The sequence below is a fragment of the Lytechinus variegatus genome, chromosome 1 (assembly GCF_018143015.1).
Source record: "Lytechinus variegatus isolate NC3 chromosome 1, Lvar_3.0, whole genome shotgun sequence".
NCBI lineage: Eukaryota > Metazoa > Echinodermata > Echinoidea > Temnopleuroida > Toxopneustidae > Lytechinus > Lytechinus variegatus.
The window spans coordinates 9,930,827-9,938,956 of record NC_054740.1 but is presented as its reverse complement, the minus strand read 5'-3'; positions in this window follow the sequence as shown (position 1 = coordinate 9,938,956).

The following is an 8,130-nucleotide window of genomic DNA, read 5'->3' as shown; positions in this document are numbered from 1 at the left end:
TGGCTGTCACACAGCAAAACATTTTTTACTGTACCTTATTCAAATATAACCCCAATTGTTCAATTCAATTTATTTTCCACATATTGAGTAAAAAACATACAATATCAGTACAATCAAATACATACATAATGTAGATAATAACAATACAAGTATAAATAGTTACAATATATCACATACCAAAACATAAGAAAATCAAAATGTGGAGGGGATCGACAAAGGCCATATTGATCTATCAAGGTCAATCCCAAATGAAAAAAATGGAAATATGGAATACATAAATTACAGATGAAAAAAAAATATACTTGACCTCAAAACCCCAGACAAAGCAAAAGAAACTAAAAGACGAATAAAGTGAAGAGAGACACAAATGTAAAACTACCTTAAGGAGTAAGTAAAGAAATAGTATATTTTTGTTTGAAAGACAGGAATGTAATTGAAAAGGAACGGCTAGAGAGGCATACACAGTACTTGTCATCATGGGATGTAAAATATTTATTGTAAATGTTCATTAATCATCATAATGCAATATATATTTATCATGTAAACTTCAATACTCTAAATGTATACATAAAGTGTGTATTTGAATTTGCTTACTTTGCTTGGTAATCAGAAACTTTAGAAATGTCAAGTAAAATATCATTTTTAAATCATCATGATGCAATATTATTACATGTAGCATACTGTTACCCAGCAGTCTACACACATGATTTATGTATATATTTGAATTTGCATGCTTTGATATGAAAATTATTTATTTGCATTAGAGGTAATTGAGAAGAATATATAATGCTGTTATCTACATATTTGAGACATTCCTTTGCAGGAAGGAAAACAAGGAAACCCTAGCGTCTCAGTAAATTCTCCCTGAAAGGTTGATTATATGTATTGGAAGACGTTCTAATATGAAGAATGGTGTATGAATGTGTGATATTATTATTATACATTGTTTATGGGGATGTCATCGATTTCAGAGAAGTTGCAATGTTTGGACAGGAGGTGTGTTAACCCATTGACTACTTGAAGTACATTTTAATAAACATCTGGAAAGACCATTTAATAACAGTGAAACTCGTCTATACGGACCACCCAAGGGTAACAATATTGTGGCCTATATTAACAGGTGGCTGCTATAAACAGGCTTTTATATACGTAACATGCATCCATTAGAATTAACTTCAGTGGTCATTATATGACACCTAGATAGATCTTTGTCTTTTGATTGGTTGGTCAATATCAATCATTCAGCCCATTTTACAAGGACCTCTTCTCATCGACCATGCAATTTTGGATCCATACGATTTTGTCCATTGCACATGCACACCCAGACTGCAGGCACCTCTCCTGTTTGCAGGGGACATGCTGTATGTACGCGATAATCAACAGACCGAGCTCGCACTGCATGGGCATATTTTGCATCGAAATTCACAAATTTTCTTATGAAAAAGAATCTATTTTAGGTGTCATATAAACCAAATAATAATGGTCTTTTTCTTTGTACAATGGACAGAATACAATAGTTTGCTGCTAAAACTTCAGATCAATGCAACTTATGGTGGCCATATTAAACTAAGGGGCACTTTCATTTGATTATGAAATAGTGAGATGTGTTGCTATGTCTGTGCAATAATAATCTTATAATAGGTAAACATGAAGCCATCGTAGTACATTTGTTAAAGATTGATTGCATTGAATACCATGTACAATCAATCATGAAAATCAAGGGTATGATTAATTAATTGCTAACCATTGTCTTATGGGACCCTGATGTATCTACATGTATTTGCTTGAAATGGATTAGTCAGTCTGTAGAGGAATGTAGCAGAATAGTGATGCAAGCAGAGATCTTCATCTTTTCACAATCGATTTCACAATCGATTTCACAATCAATTAGCTTTCGCCTGACGATTTTTGCAGGTTCTTAAAGGGGATGTTCACCCTTGATTGTAAGATGAGTGAATTCACCCTGACAAAGTTTATTGTAAAAAAACCCAAAAATATTGGTGAAGGTATAAGGAAAATCGATCAAATACAGAGAAAGTTATTAGAACTTTAAGTTTTTTATTTGTGACGTATTTGAAAGCAGCTGCCCCAATTGTTATGTAATATAAAATGCATAATCTGATCGTTGGATTAATCAGTGTTTGAGATACAGGCGTAAGTTTGAGATATATTCGTGTAGAATACATTATTTCTGTTTTTCTTCACTGCATTGATAATGTACCAAATTACACATCATACGAGAGTGTTAGAATGTCGGTGTATAGGTTGTTTAATGTGTGTACCCATTTATTCTAGCCTTACAAGGTGAAATTATTGTCACTTATTGTCCATTTTTTATGACTCTTAGTCAATAAAACTACCATTCATGTGTCTTTCTCAAACTACATGAACTTTTGGGTTTATTCATTTCATTTGAGTAATCATAGTCTTTGTTGTATCAAGAAAAGTCAGTAATAATTCTCATTCCTCCACATCTGTTTCTAGCTCATATGAGCTCATGTATGAGCAGTTTAGTACACAAAAATACACGCATCTTCTTTACAGATAATGATTAGAATTAGGAGTTTTACTTTCTGAAAATATTGAGTTGTGCTTCTGTTGTAAATTTGCAGGTTTGAAGCAACATTGACAAATTTGAGCTTTCATGAATTTCTCATTTCATTACCAGTTTTGATGGACCTTTATTTTTTTGCTTTATTCTATCCTCTTTTTTTTATACTGAAGAGAATAGATATTCCTTGGATTCATTCTTCTATTATGCCATGAGATGACCATGCACACTTTAAAGATGAATGCCAGTTGTGGTAACGATCTCAAAATGACTTTTTACAGAATCTAATATAATGACCACCCAAGTGTCTGATTGTATGAATAAAAAATATGTGCCAATGGATTCCGGAAGAAATTGTGTATTTGCTGAGAAATAAGCGTGGTTTCGGTCACTTCCGCCGGGTCTTTATTCCAACAATAACAATACACTGTCCCACGTGTGCCTATCTGTGTTGGCGATCTTCAGTGTGATCGTTTTCAGCTTAGATTTTATGATTTCACAAAGTTCAGTTTATGTAACTGTACAGATCTAGATCCACGATGATATAGTAATACTTTAATTTTGGCTTTACAGACTTTCCACAAAATCAGTGTTTTATTGCAACTACTTTCATTTACCTTTAATGTATTTCTGATTTAAAAGCATGTAATGAAGGTGACATATACATGTATTATACTCATGGACTCTAATTTACATGTTTATGTTTACATTTACCCTCAATATGTGGGGAAAGGTTGAGAGGATTCCAAACTTGTTGACCCATTTTCTCAAGGGGTTTCAATTGTACTATGGAAGAAAACCATGGACTATAATATATGCAGATATGCTTATTTTGTTACCTACACTATAAAAAAAATTCATGCTTTTGGCAAAGGGTGCTAAAAGGAAAGAGCGATGATAAAAAAATATCTGCATGAACAATGGTTAATAATATGCATCATTTATATAGCACTTAATACAAATGTTTCTAAGCACTGCATACTATTACCCCAGCTTTAGCACGACTTCCCTGATCGGGCGCTCAAGCATTCAAGGAATTCCTTCCTACCAGGTACCCATTTACTACACCTGGGTGGTGAGTGGCAAATGTAGATAAACGCCTTGCCAAAGGACGCAAGTGCTGCAGTGGGATTTGAACCCCAGACCCTGTAGCTCAAAGTCTGGAGACTTATCCACTGAGCCACAACACCTCTTCAGGGTTTTTTTACCATGGCACAAGTGCAATTTGAGGATATGTGCCGTTGTCTCCCAAATGTCCCCCTAATTCACAGCAAAGATAATGCTCTGGCTCCAATCGATTGATCAAACACTATATTTTCACAATTGATTTTTACATTGTGGTCAGGAGATCAATTGTAAAAATAAAAACTGTTCTACATGTATGGCTTTGTGTTACAGGGCCTATGTGTCAATAGGATGCAGATTTTGTAATGGATTCTGCCAAGATTTAAGCATCCCATTCGCAGCTCTTTGATGTGTTTGGCTCCCTCTATAGTTAAAAACTTTAAATCTCTCACAAACTCAAGGCCTCGCTTTACACTGCTGTGCCAAATAATTCTGCCAACTCAAAGTTTAGTAATAAAATATATCATTTATTTTACAAATTCTGCATTTGCTACAAAGGAATTTCCAATTGAATCTGATTATAGAGACTTGAAAAGACTTTAAAAGTATATTACTAAAATAATTCAAGACCAGATTGATTAGAAAGAAACAAGTACACCATAACACAACATTGAAATGTATAAAATCTCATAATGCTGGCAACAATAAAATATCTGCATTTCAAAGACAATCTCCTCCAACTCTCACCACTGTATAACAATTCAAGAAAATTTAAATAAAAGACAGTTGATAGTCAGTTCTTATATATCATATAATGAAAATATGTCTCCATGCTGTAGAGAAAATAAAGAATTCATAACCAGATTGATTATTAAGACCCTATGCCCTCTGAGATAAAGACCAAACACAAAGCAAATATTGCAGGAGCATGTATGTCATGTCAACTTTGAATAGCGAGTTCACTTTGATGAATGGAGGTACATTTCAAAGTTTTGAAAGCTGTTTTGAATTTGTCTACAGTATCATTTGTTTCGAGGGGATTTGGAAGTGTGTTCTATAAAACCCGTTTGATGAGTTGGGCATTATTATTTTATATTATTTTATTCGGCACTTAATCAAAAACAAGACAGCATGTACAATGCAAGATTGAAAAATAGTACAAAAAATACAAATATTTTTAGACCCTTTCTCACCCAACCAGGTAGCCTGGGTAGAGAATAGGTCAACTTAATGGCCCACAGGCCTACCCTCCCACACCTGATTGGGTGAACAAAGATCATTACATATAATGATGTTACAAAATGGAATAGCATGATAGTGTAAAACAGGTAGGTTGCACAAAAAAGGAACCAACTTATGATTAACATAACCATAGAAAACCAGGAGGAACAAATATTTGATTTAGATAGTTGAGCCAGAATTAGGGAACAGTTGAAATAAATAACTTTACAACGCATGAGATTAAAGATATAACAAAATCAGAATATTGGACATCGTTTAGAAAATAAAAATGAAGCTTGAAAATGTGTTGTGGATCTTGGACATATTTTGATTTATATTTTAATCTAACTGGAACTTATCACTCTTGAGGACACCCAGAACATGTTTAAATGTTTCCTGAGACTATTTCAACTCTGCATTCAGAGGGCAGGGCTTCCCATACTATGGGATATCTGTGAATTGCAGTCTGATGGAGTCTCTCTGTTCTTGCCTTTAGGTGTACAAATCTAACATCTACCTCAGAACGCCTTTCAAGTATTACAATATTAAACAAGTCCGTCCATGGCAAAGAACTTATCTCAAATTTTCTTGCTGGCGCAGTCCACAAAACTCATAGACTTGGTCCTCCAGGTCCCTGGTGTCTCAATAAATCAATTCATTAACATCATGTACAACCAAACGAAACTGGAACATAATACAAAACACAAATATCCAGAGCTAAAAGTGAGCTACACATCAGTGTGCTCCAATCCCCCACCCCCCAAAAAAAAATAAATAAAAAGAGTGAGGAATGATTTGAATTTTAATTTAAGTTTGAAATGAATCATTTAGAATTCAGTGGATTCACAATATTGTGCACCATCTAGATCTGTTGCAGAAGACAGGCTGATATTCGCAATGCCTCATGGGAAAAAGTTGACATCTGTTGCTTGCACTAGCTAGTGCATACATGTGATTATGATGCACTCTGTCTCACTCTCCTGTAATGTTTTCTTTGAGGGAGCGCCATTATTTATATATTTTTTTTTTGGGGGGGGGGGTTTCGGGGCCGCAGAAAAAATAGGGGGCATATGCTCTGAGCCCCCCCCCCCATCTGCCACTGGTCAGGGAGAATGAGGTGGAGGACATTGGGGATGATCTTTGTTGAGTTGTAATTTCGAATTTCTAATCTAGTCTTGCTGAATCTCTGGTGTAAAGTGTATTTTCTGTCTTACGCATGCATTGCTTGTGGCACTTTTTGTATGTCATGAGGTATATGATCCATTCAGATTTGCAATGAAGTTGGGAGTTGATGGGGTATGTCTGGAAGGTAATTATGCTGTTGTTTGTTTGACCCTCTGTGTATACATGAAATTGGAGTTCATCAAGATGGGAGTAGTGGCAGTTTGGTTTGTATGGTATACTTTTTTAAGATGAGAGGGGTCGCAACATAGGGGATAGGAGGAGGTAGGCATGGGAGTCTGTGAGTTAAGAAGAATCACAGTCACATTACAATACACGAGCACTGTGCGCTGTCTGTGCGCAATTTCTACCCCGAAGTTAGAAATTGGCCTTATCCGCTGCAACCGATAGATGGCGCATCATAGTGTGAATCCACCAGTTTACTTTGTATTAAATGTAGGGCTCGTAAATGAAATATATTTATAATGAATTTATATCTTTGTTCTAAAGTAAATCAGTTTGAATATAAATGCAATATTGCATTTAGTTTGAATGATGAGAATTGACTGTCCACAAAAAAATCCTCAAACTTATAAAATTCACAAACAAGAAATAACAAATATATAGAAACTTGATATTATATTTCAAACTACATGTATACAAAAAGGACAAGGAGTTTACAATGCAGCCAGAAAATATGTCTGTGACATGAATCTGATATCTAATTTAACCACAGTTACATTCAATTTGGTCCCCGGAGAAAGAACATAAGGATGCAGAAACTCCTCTTCAAAACAACAAAAATTGGAAATTCTTTCTAAGAAGCATAACACATCCGCTTATCACATGTCATCATATTGCGACCCTGAGACAGCATCTCATTAAAGCATATACTTGGTTTATTTACAAAAAGTCTCCCAGTTAATTAGAAAGTATTTATAAATCACTTTTCAATAAAAAAATCACTGTTTTGAGTGCAGACCTTCTGTAAGTAAAGACCTCAAACCGTGGGTGAAGAATTCTCTCTAAACCTTCAAATCCAAAATACGAAATATTTAGTAAACCAGGCATGACACAGATCCTCTTTTGGTTATTCTGAGGTCTCTCACTGTCACATGACTATATTTCTTCATGATTTGAGTACCATGGCACAGCTGGGCACATACTTGTATAGGTCCGTCGCAGATGTCAAGTTCTACCGCATTCTTGGGAATTTTTGCGACACATATCTCCCCCTGACTCAAACATCTTTGCCTTAAAGGGAATAATCAAACAAGTATGCCATAATGTGTAGAGCTAATTAATGGATCTAATATAATGAATTATAATAATGATTAAATAATTATAAACATCATTTGTTTAAAATCATTGTTTAAAGATGCAATACAAAATAAAGTAAAAAAATAATTGATAATGTCATTAATGCAATTCACATAATTATATTCCATCAGATTATTTAAGTAGGCCTAAGTTGTTTCAAAGGCCTAGGGTTTTCCAAATGACAATTTTTTCCACATTTTTTACACAGGACCCTACTTTCCTGCATAAGCCCAGGGGGCCACTTCATAAAGCTGTTCGTAAGTTAAGAGCATCTTTAAGAATGACTGTTGAACCTTTCTGTACACGCTAAACGATCCCCTATTAACATTTTGTTATATAACATTTACCACAAGGATCACCAGTCATTCTTTAAGTCACTCTTAACTTACAAACAGCTTTATGAAACACCCACCTGGCCATGCAGCACCCGATAACATAAACTTACGATCAATCATTGAGCTGATATTTACGATTGATCATATATAAGTCAATGCAATCAATCATATTAACCAGCCCTGTGATCAATCACTGTGCTTCATGTCAAAGGGCCTGGGATTTCAAAACCTTGACCAGTAAATGCTCTTCCCTAAATTGAAGAATTAGAAAGACCAACAGAAAAGAAAAATAAGGATGTTATCAATTAAAATCAGGATGTAAACAACTATCTAATTTTGTCCCAAATTGATGTACATACTCTTCTTAAGACCGCCTACAGCATTCTGTCTGCCAAAACAGTCTGATGATGAGTGGCAGATCTAGGCGGGGGTGCACAGGGCACATTCCTCAATAAATTGAATATTGCCCATTTTGTA